This window comes from Engystomops pustulosus, chromosome 2, assembly GCF_040894005.1.
Source record: "Engystomops pustulosus chromosome 2, aEngPut4.maternal, whole genome shotgun sequence".
Taxonomy (NCBI): Eukaryota; Metazoa; Chordata; class Amphibia; order Anura; family Leptodactylidae; genus Engystomops; species Engystomops pustulosus.
This window is the reverse complement of record NC_092412.1, coordinates 15,889,326-15,903,753: the sequence shown is the minus strand read 5'-3', so window position 1 is coordinate 15,903,753 and position 14,428 is coordinate 15,889,326.

Sequence of the window (14,428 nt, the reverse complement as noted above, 5' to 3'; positions counted from 1 at the left end):
TTTTTTGCTTTAATGGGACCAAGGATTATCAATAAACCTTCAGTACAGACACCTTACAGGTGATCATTGCAGTCTGGGACTATAGTAACATCCAGAGAGCTTCACCAGAGGTCACAGGGGTCTATCTGTAACTATGGGTTGTCTGTAAGTCGAGTGTTCTTAAGTAGGGGACCGCCTGTATTGCTGATGTGTATAATTCAGCCAGTGAGGTCTTTCCATACAGTCCCTACTGTACCACTGTGGTGCACATAAGGGGTAAACTAGATTAGATAATTGTCAATCCAAAAATGGCAGATCTACATCGGGGGTCATTTATCTTATTCCCCCCTTCTCTGAGCTCTTTTTTTCGCCTTTTGTGAGTCTATTTAGGGCTTTTACTGCGCAGTCGAGATTAAACTGCCCCCCACCCTTATTCTTTTGGGTCTGGGTATGAAAATAAAAATTCTTTGTTTTTACGCTAATATTTTGAAGTGAATAACTTTTTCAGGGTTCGGTGCACGGAGCTCTGTAAAGTGCTGTTCTTGCAGGAGACGTCTACGTTTCTACAGAATATTACTCAAATATTTATGCGTGACGAAACGCAGAAAAAGTCAGACATATTTCCAGTCATGGGCTTCACCGAAGGTAATAAGAGTTCGCAGACATGATTAAAAAAACTGTAGTCTACAGCCACAAAGTACCGTATTTTCCGGGCTATTAGGCGCACCGGACTATGAGGCGCATTACTAAGAAAAGCCTTATATATGGAATAATTCCATATATAAGGCGCGCCGGACTATAAGGCGCAGGGTCCGGGGGCGTGGCTTCAAAACCGAGCGGAGAGGTCGCAACCAGCGACTCTCCACAGACCTGGCTATAGGTGAGCGGTCTCCCCAGGGAGATGGGGAAGGGGGTCCGTTCAGGTGGAGGGGGGCAGCGGACCCTACTTACATAGGTCCCCGCTACCGGAGACAGCAGATCTCCAGCGGTAACTGTTGGTTCGCGCTGTGGCGCCTGTTGTTCGTGCCGCGTGGTCTGCAGTTCCCGCTGGAGATCCGCTGTCTCCGGTAGTGCGGACCTATGTAGGTAGGGTCCGCTGCCCTCCTCCAGTCATTGCCCTCCTCCATACATAGGGCACACCGGACTATAAGGCGCACTTTGGATTTCTAAGGAAATCCTAGGTTTTTATGTGCGCCTTATAGTCCGGAAAATACGGTAAGACATTCATTTTCAAAAATTCTTTAACACAATTTTGAGTGATCACAGGTTTGAACAGCGAATACTTTGTAAGGGTATCCAAAAGTAGGGGTGGCATTTCCAGATTCAGGGCCCTACACATACATATACATAAAGTCACCAAAATGTGTCTTCCCCACAACAACATAGACAGGACTAGAAGGAGAACAGAGAAGAATCTGGTGAGGAGGTTACGTATTGAAGATGTTGACCAGGAGGAGTACAGTATAGATGGTGCAGGACAGAACTAAAAGGACTGCAGTGATGTAGAAGATGCGGGACAAGTCAGAAGCAGGAGGACATAGTTGTGGTAGAAGGCAAAGGACACGTCTAGAAAGTAGAGTCTTTAGTAATGTAGAAGGTGTAGGACAAACCTACAAGGAGGAGTCCATCTTATTGAAGATGGCAAAAGACAGAATTAGAAGCACTAGTAGGGAAAAAGGTGGAGGACAGGTCTAGAAAGATGAGTCATTAGTAATGTAGAAGGTGTAGGACACCCTACAAGCAGTAGTCCATCTTATTGAAGATGGTGAAGGACTAGAGTATGGGAAAAGCAGGAGGACAGGTCTAGAAAGATGTATCCTTAGTAATTTAGAAGGTGTAGGACACCCTACAAGGAGGAGTTCATCTTAATGAAGATGGCAAAAGACAGAATTAGAAAGATTAAAGTAGGGGAGAAGCTGGAGGACAGGTCTAGAAAGATGAGTCCTTAGTAATATAGAAGGTGTAGGACACCCTACAAGGAGGGGTGCATCTTAATGAAGATGGCGAAGGACTAGAGTAGGGGGGAAACTGGAGGAAAGGTCTAGAAAGATGAGTCCTTAGTAATGTAGAAGGTTAAAGACTAGAAGGATTAGAGTTGGGAAGAAGCTGGAGGACATGTCTAGGAAAATAAAGACAATGGTTATTGTGGTGAAGTTGAAGCCTAAAAGGACGAGTACAGATTAATATAACAGGTAAACAATTGGGTTTAGAGGGTAGAGTAAAATGTATTGGAGAATGGGGAGGAAAGCTCTTGATGGATTGGGGCTGGTCTAAAACATACATTTAGGATAATGAAGTAGGCAGCAGATAGGTCTAGAATGAAGGTTCCAGAATATGGAATATGTGGAGGAGGAGGCGTAGCCCATATGGAAGGTGTAGGCCAGGATTACAGGAGTGAGAGCAGCGTGCTGCAGACAGTGAAGGACAGAACTTGAAGTACAAGATTATTCTGGAAGTTGGAGCATAAGTCAACAAATTAGAAGAAATATTTTTGATTGAGAAGATCAGGAGAATAAGGAATACTACAGATCAATAAGGCAAATGATAAGTCTAGAAAGTAGAGAACATTGTCCCACGTCTATTATTGTGGCTGCACCAGTTTCTGACTTTGCACTGATAGAACGTCTTTGGATCTTGCACTTGTATTTAAGAAGTGCATGCGCCAGTTTTGTGTCGCGGCTGCACTGTGTCCGACAAGACAGACAAGAAGACCATGCAAGGGGGCCCATTTTTTTTTTATAAATCTGGGCCATTGGATTGTAAAATGTGGAACAGTCCTGTAGGGGGAGGAAAAAGTAGCCTACAAGTTAGTAGAGACCAAGGGCTTATTTATCAGGGCTCCTGATGCTAATGCAACACCCCTGCCAATGCCAATGCCAATGGGAGACTGATCAACTCTCTAGGAGGTCTCTAAATACTGGAGAACTTTGTAACTGCAGCTGTAGCCACTGCCTGGTAAGGCAAGAGTTAACAATTAGAGATGAGCGAGCACTAAAATGCTCGAGTGCTCGTTATTCGAGACCAACTTTCCCCGATGCTCGAGTGCTCGTCTCAAATAACGAGCCCCATTGAAGTCAATGGGAGGCATTTTTCACTGAAAGAACAGATTGAAAGAACGCTAAAGAAGAACACATTGCAGATGTTTGCAGATGTTTTCACTGAAAGAACACATTGAAAGAACACAGTGAAGAACACATTGCATATGTCCCGTACATCTGCTAACTGATCGGAAGACACCCGTGCAGAAAGATGTTCTTCACAATAGTATATGAAGAACAATATGTGTGAAGAACACATTGCAGATGTTTCCATACACCGTTGGCACGCATGTCTTCCGATAAGTTAGCAGATGTTCGGAACATCTGCAATCTGTTCTTCACTGTGTTCTTTCTGTGGTGTTGGTCCTGCTCCAGCCCTGCTCTGCTCCAGCCTCCATTTCAGCCCCTGCTCCGATCCTCCATGCCGGCTCCAGCCCCCTCCGCCCGCTCCGTGATGCCCGCTCCTCCATGCCCGCTCCAGCCCCGCTCTGCTCCTCCATGCCCGCTCCAGCCCGGCTCCGAACCTCCATGCCCTCTCCAGCCCCGCTCCGTGATGCCCGCTCCTCCATGCCCGCTCCGTTCCTCCATGCCCTCTCCAGCCCCGCTCTGCTCCTCCATGCCCGCTCCAGCCCCGCTCCGATCCTCCATTCCTGCTCCGCTCCATGATGCCCGCTCCTCCAGCCCTGCTTCAATCCTCCATGCCCGCTCCAGCAGCTACGCCCGCTCCGTGATGCCCGCTCCTCCATGCTTGCTCCGATCCTCCATGCCCGCTCCAGCCCCGCTCTGCTCCTCCATGCACGCTCGAGTCCCGCTCCCATCCTCCATGCCCGTTCCAGCCCGCTCTGTGATGCCCGCTCCTCCATGCCCACTCCGATACTCCATGCCCGCTCCAGCCCCGCTCTGCTACTCCATGCCCACTCCAGCCCTGCTCCGATCCTCCATGCCCACTCCAGCCCCGCTCTGCTCCATGCCCGCTCAAGCCCCGCTCCGATCCTCCATTCCCGCTCCGCTCCATGATGCCCGCTCCTCCAGCCCTGCTCCGATCCTCCATGCCCGCTCCATCCCCGCTCCTCCATGCCCGCTCCGATCCTCCATGCCCGCTCCGATCCTCCATGCCTGCTCCAGCCCCGCTCCAGCCCCACTCCACTCCGTGATGCCCGCTCCAGCCCCGCTCCGTTCCATGATGCCCGCTCCGCTCCGTGATGCCCGCTCCTCCATGCCCGCTCCAATCCTCCATGGCCGCTCCAGTCCCACTCTGCTCCTCCATGCCCGCTCCAGCCCCCGCTCCGCTCCTCCATACCTGCTCGGTGATGCCCGCTCCGCTCCTCCATGCCCGCTCCAGCCCTGCTCCACTTCAGCCTCCATTCCTGCATGCCTGATCCAGTGTCGGTGCTCGTGTCTTCGGCTAAGTGAGCAGATGTTCGGAACATCTGCAATCTATTCTTCACTGTGTTCTTCACTGTGTTCTTCACTTAAATGATCCTGTGTTCACTGTTTTAATTGTATTCTTCACTGTTCTTCACTGTCTTTTCTTAATTAAATGCTCGATCTCGAGCAGGGGAAATACTCGTCCAAGCAACGAGCCGTTCCGAGTACTCTAATACTCGAACGAGCATCAAGCTCGGACCAGTATACTCGCTCATCTCTATTAACAATGCCAAATGTTACTGTCCAATGATATTTCTTGTGATACTGTAAAGCAAGCTGGAAGCTGATTGGAGAGTGCTACCACCTAACCAAGGGAGTATATAAACCCTGGTGGGCGGGACCACATGGTCTTCAGAGAGAGCCAGACCTCATGGTCTGAAGGTCTGTCTTGGATTTTAGTCAGTAGATAGAGAAGTAGGTCCAGTGTGCAGCTCCCTGCAGAGCTGCTCTCCAAACCCACTACCAGGAAGAAGAGGTACCTCATGCCATTGCCTGATATCTTAGGGCATATCAGGAGACTTAAGCCCCAGAGCAAAGGTCCACCATCTGGACTTGCCTCCATCTCTACCAGCCCAGCTTGATGTTACCACCAGGCTGTGAAAAACCTTCCTGTGGGCTAGCTATCTCCATGACTCTTCCAGCTTGCTGAATCTACTGCTACCGTTTGGCCGTTGCCTGCTGTTCAATAAAGAACTGTAAGTTGATTTGGTCAACGTTGCCTCCGTCTGATCCCTGGACATGGCTGTCTATCACCACGGGCTTCCCCATCCATCAGCCATGCATTCATCCTACGTACAGCTCAGGGATGGCCCCAAGGGAAAACCAGTACATCAGTCTCTCCCTCCATATTTCTTGCACATACCACCTGCTGGAGACCTGCCAGGCTGTGGGTCAGCCCTCCAGTCCCCATACCAAGCACCGTGACACTTGCGTGCCTAGGCCGCAACTGGCAGCCACTCTGGTATTCTTGACCTCGGCTGTCTACATCCACTGAAGAAAGGCGAGGCCCTGGTCGGGGGCTTGGCCGGTGGGATAGGGGTCAGGCGCAAGGAGTTCCTGTCCCACCAGCGGCTTTTCACACGTGCTTGAACCTGGCGTATGATAAATTAATTAATGAAGCCCCACACACGAGAAATTTTTGGATGATTTTTGAAAAGTTCACCCAATGGTCAGTAGAAAGTTGTACACATTATAATTAGCTCCGCCCATGGAATGTAATATACAGGGGGAGGTACCGGAGATTGGATCTATGATGTACCACGTCCACCTGTGATATAAAATCCGGATAATAAGAGGATAATGACACACGTCTCCCCCCAGCACATTGTCATCTGCCAGGTTCAGCAGCTAATGAGGTCACCAGGGATCAGAGGTCACTATATAAAGGGGAGAGGGCACGGAGCAGCATCACAGCTCCAGGCATTGTGTATCCGAGAGGTAACTGAGCTCATAACTTGTCTATTCCTCTATAGTCTGTTCTTCAGCAAATCACAACAGCTGAGGGTTTGTTACACTTGCTGAAGCCTCCAGGTCAACATCAAGAACACAAACGGGGCTGCTGGATTTATCTCCTAGATGATTGTGAAACAGATCCTCAGCTGTGAACAGTAAGACACCTTGGTTACATTCTGCAGCTTAGTACAATGTAAGGGGAAGATGTATTGAAAACTGTACAATGTGAATAAGGTCTGAGATACCGAGCGCTTTAGTTACCCGGGACATGACTAGTAGCTCCATTACCCTCTATGTAATGGGGTGTGGGGTAGGGAGATTATAACTAGTTACTTATATCAGCACAAGTGTTTATAGTCTTCTGATATGGCACCTATGGCACTGTATGGGCCCCCTAGTCCTCTTTGGCCCTGTGCACCCCCTTAATTTACGCCCCCGGGTATTAGGGATTTCTAGTAATAAGGTGCAGGATGCAGGGACATACGTTCTGCAGTCCAGAATTACAATGGTTAACTAATAGAAAATCATAAATCATAAGTGTAAAACACTGCAGCAAATTTCCACCTGTGAGTAACCCTAAGGATGTGGTCACACGGTGCGTTCAGCGACCGCTCTTGGTGCGTTTTTAATCGCATGCGTTTTTGAATACCTACCTTGTGTTTGTCAAGTTTAAATCTGTTTTTCTTCATTTCTGGAAGTGTCAGGAGCCACGAAACGGATTCAAACCAAAAGCAAGATAAACTTACAAAAAAAACGCACCAAGAACGGTCCAAGAACGCAACGTGTGACAGCAGCCTTAGGATATCAATGCCTTAGAGAAGGTGAGTCTAAAGGTACTGTGCAGAAAGACAAATATAAGGCGTTACATAGGACTGCAGGACACATCTACTACATGATCTGTACTCAGAGATATCACTGTGTTATCTGTGGTGTTACATAGGACTGCAGGACACATCTACTACATGATCTGTACTCAGAGATATCACTGTGTTATCTGTGGTGTTACATAGGACTGCAGGACACATCTACTACATGATCTGTACTCAGAGATATCACTGTGTTATCTGTGGTGTTACATAGGACTGCAGGACACATCTACTACATGATCTGTACTCAGAGATATCACTTTGTTATCTGTGGTGTTACATAGGACTGCAGGGCACATCTACTACATGATCTGTACTCAGAGATATCACTGTGTTATCTGTGGTGTTACATAGGACTGCAGGACACATCTACTACACGATCTGTACTCAGAGATATCACTGTGTTATCTGTGGTGTTACATAGGACTGCAGGACACATCTACTACACGATCTGTACTCAGAGATATCACTGTGTTATTTGTGGTGTTACATAGGACTGCAGGGCACATCTACTACATGATCTGTACTCAGAGAGATATCACTGTGTTATCTGTGGTGTTACATAGGACTGCAGGTCACATCTACTACATGATCTGTACTCAGAGATATCACTGTGTTATCTGTGGTGTTACATAGGACTGCAGGTCACATCTACTACATGATCTGTACTAAGAGATATCACTGTGTTATCTGTGGTGTTACATAGGACTGCAGGTCACATCTACTACATGATCTGTACTCAGAGATATCACTGTGTTATCTGTGGTGTTACATAGGACTGCAGGGCACATCTACTACATGATCTGTACTCAGAGATATCACTGTGTTATCTGTGGTGTTACATAGGACTGCAGGACACATCTACTACACGATCTGTACTCAGAGATATCACTGTGTTATCTGTGGTGTTACATAGGACTGCAGGACACATCTACTACCTGATCTGTACTCAGAGATATCACTGTGTTATCTGTGGTGTTACATAGGACTGCAGGACACATCTACTACATGATCTGTACTCAGAGATATCACTGTGTTATCTGTGGTGTTACATAGGACTGCAGGACACATCTACTACATGATCTGTACTCAGAGATATCACTGTGTTATCTGTGGTGTTACATAGGACTGCAGGACACATCTACTACATGATCTGTACTCAGAGATATCACTGTGTTATCTGTGGTGTTACATAGGACTGCAGGACACATCTACTACATGATCTGTACTCAGAGATATCACTGTGTTATCTGTGGTGTTACATAGGACTGCAGGACACATCTACTACACGATCTGTACTCAGAGATATCACTGTGTTATCTGTGGTGTTACATAGGACTGCAGGTCACATCTACTACATGATCTGTACTAAGAGATATCACTGTGTTATCTGTGGTGTTACATAGGACTGCAGGACACATCTACTACACGATCTGTACTCAGAGATATCACTGTGTTATCTGTGGTGTTACATAGGACTGCAGGACACATCTACTACATGATCTGTACTCAGAGATATCACTGTGTTATCTGTGGTGTTACATAGGACTGCAGGACACATCTACTACATGATCTGTACTCAGAGATATCACTGTGTTATCTGTGGTGTTACATAGGACTGCAGGACACATCTACTACATGATCTGTACTCAGAGAGATATCACTGTGTTATCTGTGGTGTTACATAGGACTGCAGGACACATCTACTACATGATCTGTACTCAGAGATATCACTGTGTTATCTGTGGTGTTACATAGGACTGCAGGACACATCTACTACATGATCTGTACTCAGAGATATCACTGTGTTATCTGTGGTGTTACATAGAACTGCAGGATACATCTACTACATGATCTGTACTCAGAGATATCACTGTGTTATCTGTGGTGTTACATAGGACTGCAGGGCACATCTACTACATGATCTGTACTCAGAGAGATATCACTGTGTTATCTGGGGTGTTACATAGGACTGCAGGACACATCTACTACATGATCTGTACTCAGAGATATCACTGTGTTATCTGTGGTGTTACATAGGACTGCAGGACACATCTACTACATGATCTGTACTCAGAGATATCACTGTGTTATCTGTGGTGTTACATAGGACTGCAGGTGCACTGTTGCAGGTAACAGATTTTTCTCAGCAAAAAGGGTGGTTATGGATGGGCTGTATAGATGATACAGGAAAAGAGACATAAATTTTGGGTCTGCAGAAAACGTAGCAACATTTCAAGCGGCAAATCCCAGAAAGGAGGACGTATGTTACCGTATTTTCCGGGCCATTAGGCGCACCGGAGTATAAGGCGCAACAGTCCGATGCGCCTTATATATGTAATAATTCCATATATAAGGCGCATCGGACTATAAGGCGCAGGGTCGGGGCGTGGCGGAGGTCCGGGGGCGGAGCGGAGACCCGACGGGACGCGACGGGAAGCGACGCCGAGACGAGACGCGGAACGCGGGGAAGGTGAGCGGGGAAGGTGAGGGGGAGGTGGAGAATAGCATACTTACATAGATCCCCGCTACCGGAGACAACAGATCTCCAGCGGGAACGGCAGACCATGCGGCAGAAGTTGTTCGTGCCGCGTGGTCTGCAGTTCCCGCTGGAGATCTGCTGTCTCCGGTAGCGGGGACCTATGTAAGTAGGGTCCGCTGCCTCATATAGGGCGCACCGGACTATAAGGCGCACTTTGGATTTCCAAGGAAATCCAAGGCTTTTAAGGGCGCCTTATAGTCTGGAAAATACGGTACATACTAATCCAGTCTCACTTTCTGCAATGGCATATATCTCTGATTGCTGAATGCATCTTTCACCCATCTATACTGCCTTTTAGTTCATTCACAGCCTTTGGGATGGTATTTTTCTATTAATTACCTTTGTATTGCATGTGTCAGTTTCATTCTCTTACATTTGACCCTTTTGTGTCCTACCTGATTTAATGTTCATCTATGCCCCTCAATGAGTTTGGTTTTCTCTGTTTAGAACTTGATCCACGTGTGTTAAGTCTCCTAGATTAATTGTTTTACGAGCTAAACGAGGGCCTGGTCTCTTGTCTTCTCTGGGTATAAATTTAGTGATAGCATAGGATGTGTGCATTCTTTGTTTGCTTAGCATAATATTCTGCTAGGTCTAAAATTCTGACAAGTATGCTGCAGTTACACATTGCAGTATAATATTCTGACAAGTATGCTGCAGTTATACACTTCAGTATAATATTCTGACAAGTATGCTGCAGTTATACACTGCAGTATAATATTCTGACAAGTATGCTGCAGTTATACACTGCAGTATAATATTCTGACAAGTATGCTGCAGTTATACACTTCAGTATAATATTCTGACAAGTATGCTGAAGTTATACACTTCAGTATAATATTCTGACAAGTATGCTGCAGTTATACACTTCAGTATAATATTCTGACAAGTATGCTGAAGTTATACACTTCAGTATAATATTCTGACAAGTATGCTGCAGTTATACACTTCAGTATAATATTCTGACAAGTATGCTGCAGTTATACACTTCAGTATAATATTCTGACAAGTATGCTGCAGTTATACACTGCAGTATAATATTCTGACAAGTATACTGCAGTTATACACTGCAGTATAATATTCTGATAAGTATGCTGCAGTTATACACTTCAGTATAATATTCTGACAAGCATGCTGCAGTTATACACTGCAGTATAATATTCTGACAAGTATGCTGCAGTTATACACTGCAGTATAATATTCTGACAAGTATGCTGCAGTTATACATTCCAGTATAATATTCTGACAAGTATGCTGCAGTTATACACTGCAGTATAATATTCTGACAAGTATGCTGCAGTTATACATTCCAGTATAATATTCTGACAAGTATGCTGCAGTCATACATTGCAGTATAATATTCTGACAAGTATGCTGCAGTTCTACACTTCAGTATAATATTCTGACAAGTATGCTGCAGTTCTACACTTCAGTATAATATTCTGACAAGTATGCTGCAGTTATACATTCCAGTATAATATTCTGACAAGTATGCTGCAGTCATACATTGCAGTATAATATTCTGACAAGTATGCTGCAGTTCTACACTTCAGTATAATATTCTGACAAGTATGCTGCAGTTATACATTGCAGTATAATATTCTGACAAGTATGCTGCAGTTATACATTGTAGTATAATATTCTGACAAGTATGCTGCAGTTACACATTACAGTATAATATTCTGACAAGTATGCTGCAGTTACACATTGCAGTATAATATTCTGACAAGTATGCTGCAGTTACACATTACAGTATAATATTCTGACAAGTATGCTGCAGTTACACATTGTAGTATAATATTCTGACAAGTATGCTGCAGTTACACATTACAGTATAATATTCTGACAAGTATGCTGCAGTTACACATTGCAGTATAATATTCTGACAAGTATGCTGCAGTTACACATTGTAGTATAATATTCTGACAAGTATGCTGCAGTTACACATTACAGTATAATATTCTGACAAGTATGCTGCAGTTACACATTGCAGTATAATATTCTGACAAGTATGCTGCAGTTACACATTGCAGTATAATATGCTGACAAGTATGCTGCAGTTACACGTTGCAGTTAGGCAGGAGACAGGTAAGATGGCAGAGTAAAATGAACAATTATTTTTGTCTAAAAATGCTTTCCAATTTCGCTCTGTTTGCTATAATTGTTTTACTTTCCTACCGTCCATCGATCTCAGCAGTAACAACTATCCATATAAGTTCTTCACTCCTTCACTCATCTTTTTACAACATGTTATGTAACCATACTAACTTATCACAGTCTTCTGCTGTGAAGCAAGAAAAACTTTTTAAAAATCTCTGAAGCATCTTTTGTCTCTTCTCTTTCTCCTTCTGCTTGCTGCAGGGGACATCTCTCCTAACCCTGTCCCACCCTCTGCTTATTTTATCACTTCACACAGAAACCCTGCTAATCTTATAAAGATTCAGTGTTCTTCATCTTCTCCTCCTCCCCCCGTATCCCCCTTTAAATGTGCCCTATGGAACGGCCGCTCTGTGTGTAATAAACTAGAATCAGTTCATGATTTCTACGTCTTTTGACATGCTTGCCATTACGGAAACATGGATCCAGCAGGATGACTCTGCCTCTGTTGCGGCATTGTCTTATGGCGGTTTACACTTTTTGCACTGTTCCAGACCTGAGAATAGGCAGAGAGGTGGGGTGGGCAAACTCCTCTCTCCACAATGCACCTTCTACTTCATTCCTCCTGTACCCTCTCTTACTTTCCCATCTTTTGAGCTCCACACCCTCAGACTTTTCTGCCCATTCTCTCTTCGTGTGGCTGTATTATACTGTCCTCCTGGCTCACCCTATCAGTTTCTTGACCATTTTGCCTCTTGGCTCTCTCACTTTCTATCCTGTGACATTCCAACCATCATCATGGGAGACTTCATCATCCCTGTAAACACTTCCATTTCCCCTCCTGCCTCTCAGTTCTTAGCACTAACTACTTCTCTAGGTCTTTCACAACTCTGCGATTCCCCCACTCATAGTGAGGGAAACATCCTCGATTTGGTCTTCTCCCGACCATCTTCAATATCTGATTTTATCAATTTCTCCTTTCCTCTTTCAGACCATAACCTTCTTTCTTTTACTTTCACTAATCCTTCACCTTCCCAGAATCCTTCCACCCATCACTCATACCGGAACCCACGTGCAATAGATACTTATCAACTCACAGAAACCTTACAGACTGCACTGTCCCCATCTCCTCTCTCACCTGTCCAAACCTGGCTACTAACCACTATAATCACAGAAGTGCCCCAGATGAGATGGCACCACTCACTGTCCGAAATTTTCAACAAACACGCAGACAACCTTGGCACACCGAACAAACTTGTTTCCTTCGTTAGCGCTCCAGGATTGCCGAACGTCTACAGACTTTTTACACTTCAAATTTATGCTAAAAACATATAACTCTGCCCTTCACCTCGCTAAACAGGTCTATTTTACTAATCTCATATCCTCTCACTTTAACAACCCCAAAAGGCTCTTTGATACTCTTCACTCCTTATTAACACCAAAGGTGCAGCCACAAGTCACATGCCTTGGGGCTTAAGATCTGGCCGCCTACTTTATAGATAAGATTGATGGCATTCACCAGGAAATAATTGCTCAATCCTCTCACCCCACTAATCCCCTTCCCTCCGGTGCCTCACCTTGTTCACTCTCTTCCCTTGAGCCGGTCACAAAGGAAGAAGTGTTCAGGCTCCTCTCCTCTGCTCGCCCCACTACCTGCATCAGTGACCCCATCCCCTCACATCTGGTACAGTCTCTCTCCCCAGCAGTCACTTCTCACCTCACTAACATCTTCTACCTCTCTCTCTCTCTCTTCTGGGATCGCCCCTCTTCCGCCAAGCTGTTACCCCATTACTAAAGAAACCTTCACTGGACCCATCCAGTGCTACTAACTACCGACCAGTCTCTAATCTCCCTTTAATCTCCAAACTCCTGGAACGCCTGGTCTATTCTTGACTAACCCGCTATCTCTCAGCTAACTCCCTTCTTGACCCCCTGCAATCTGGTTTCCGCTCTTTGCACTCCAATTGCTCTTACTAAAGTCTCCAATGATCTCCTCACTGCTAAATCCAAAAGGTGACTATTCTCTCCTCATTCTTCTGGATCTATCGGCAGCGTTCAATACTGTGGACCACCAGCTCCTCCTCAGGATGCTTCGCTCAGTGTCTCCTTTTCTGGATCTTTCTCTTCTCATTTTCCTCTCAGTGTCAGGGTTCCTCAGGGCTCAGTCCTAGGTCCTTTCCTCTTCTCGCTCTATACTGCCCCCATTGGACAAACCATCAGCAGATTTGGTTTCCAGTATCATCTCTATGCTGATGACCCCCAGCTGTATACTTTTGCATGTTTCCAGAAGACCAGTGACTGTCTATCTGCTGTCTCTTACATCAAGTCCTCTCCCTTTTTGAAACGTAATCTTTCTAAAACTGAACTTCTTATCTTTCCACCATCTACTAACTTACCGAACCCTGACCTCTCCATCTCGGTCTGTGGGATCACTATAGCACAGCAGCAGGCCCGCTGTCTTGGGATTGTGCTAGACTCCAACCTCTCCTTCTCATCATATATTCAATCTCTTGCTCATTCTTACCGGATGCATCTCAGAAACATCTTCAGAATCTGCCCATTTCTCACAATTGAAACCTCTAAAATGCTAATTGTTGCACTCGACTAGACTACTGTAACTCCCTACTAATCGTCTTCCACTCACTAAACTCTCTCCTCTTCAATCTATTCTTACTGCAGCAGCCAGGCTCGTCTTTCAGACCAGACGCTACACAACAGATGCCTCCAGTCTGCGCCAATCACTGCACTGGCTGCCTGTGCCCTTATGAATACAGTTTAATAATAACTCTCATCCACAAAGCTCTGCACATTGCTGCACCTCCCTACCTCTCCTCTCTCATCTCAGTCTATCGTCCTACCTGTGCTCTTCGATCTGCCAGTGACATTTGATTAATCTCTACCTTAATTCGGACCTCCCAGGACTTCTCCCGAGTTGCACCAATTCTCTGGAATGTCCTTCCCCGGACTCTCAGACTAATACCCACCATCCAAAGCTTCGAACATGCTCTTAAAACCCATCTCTTTAG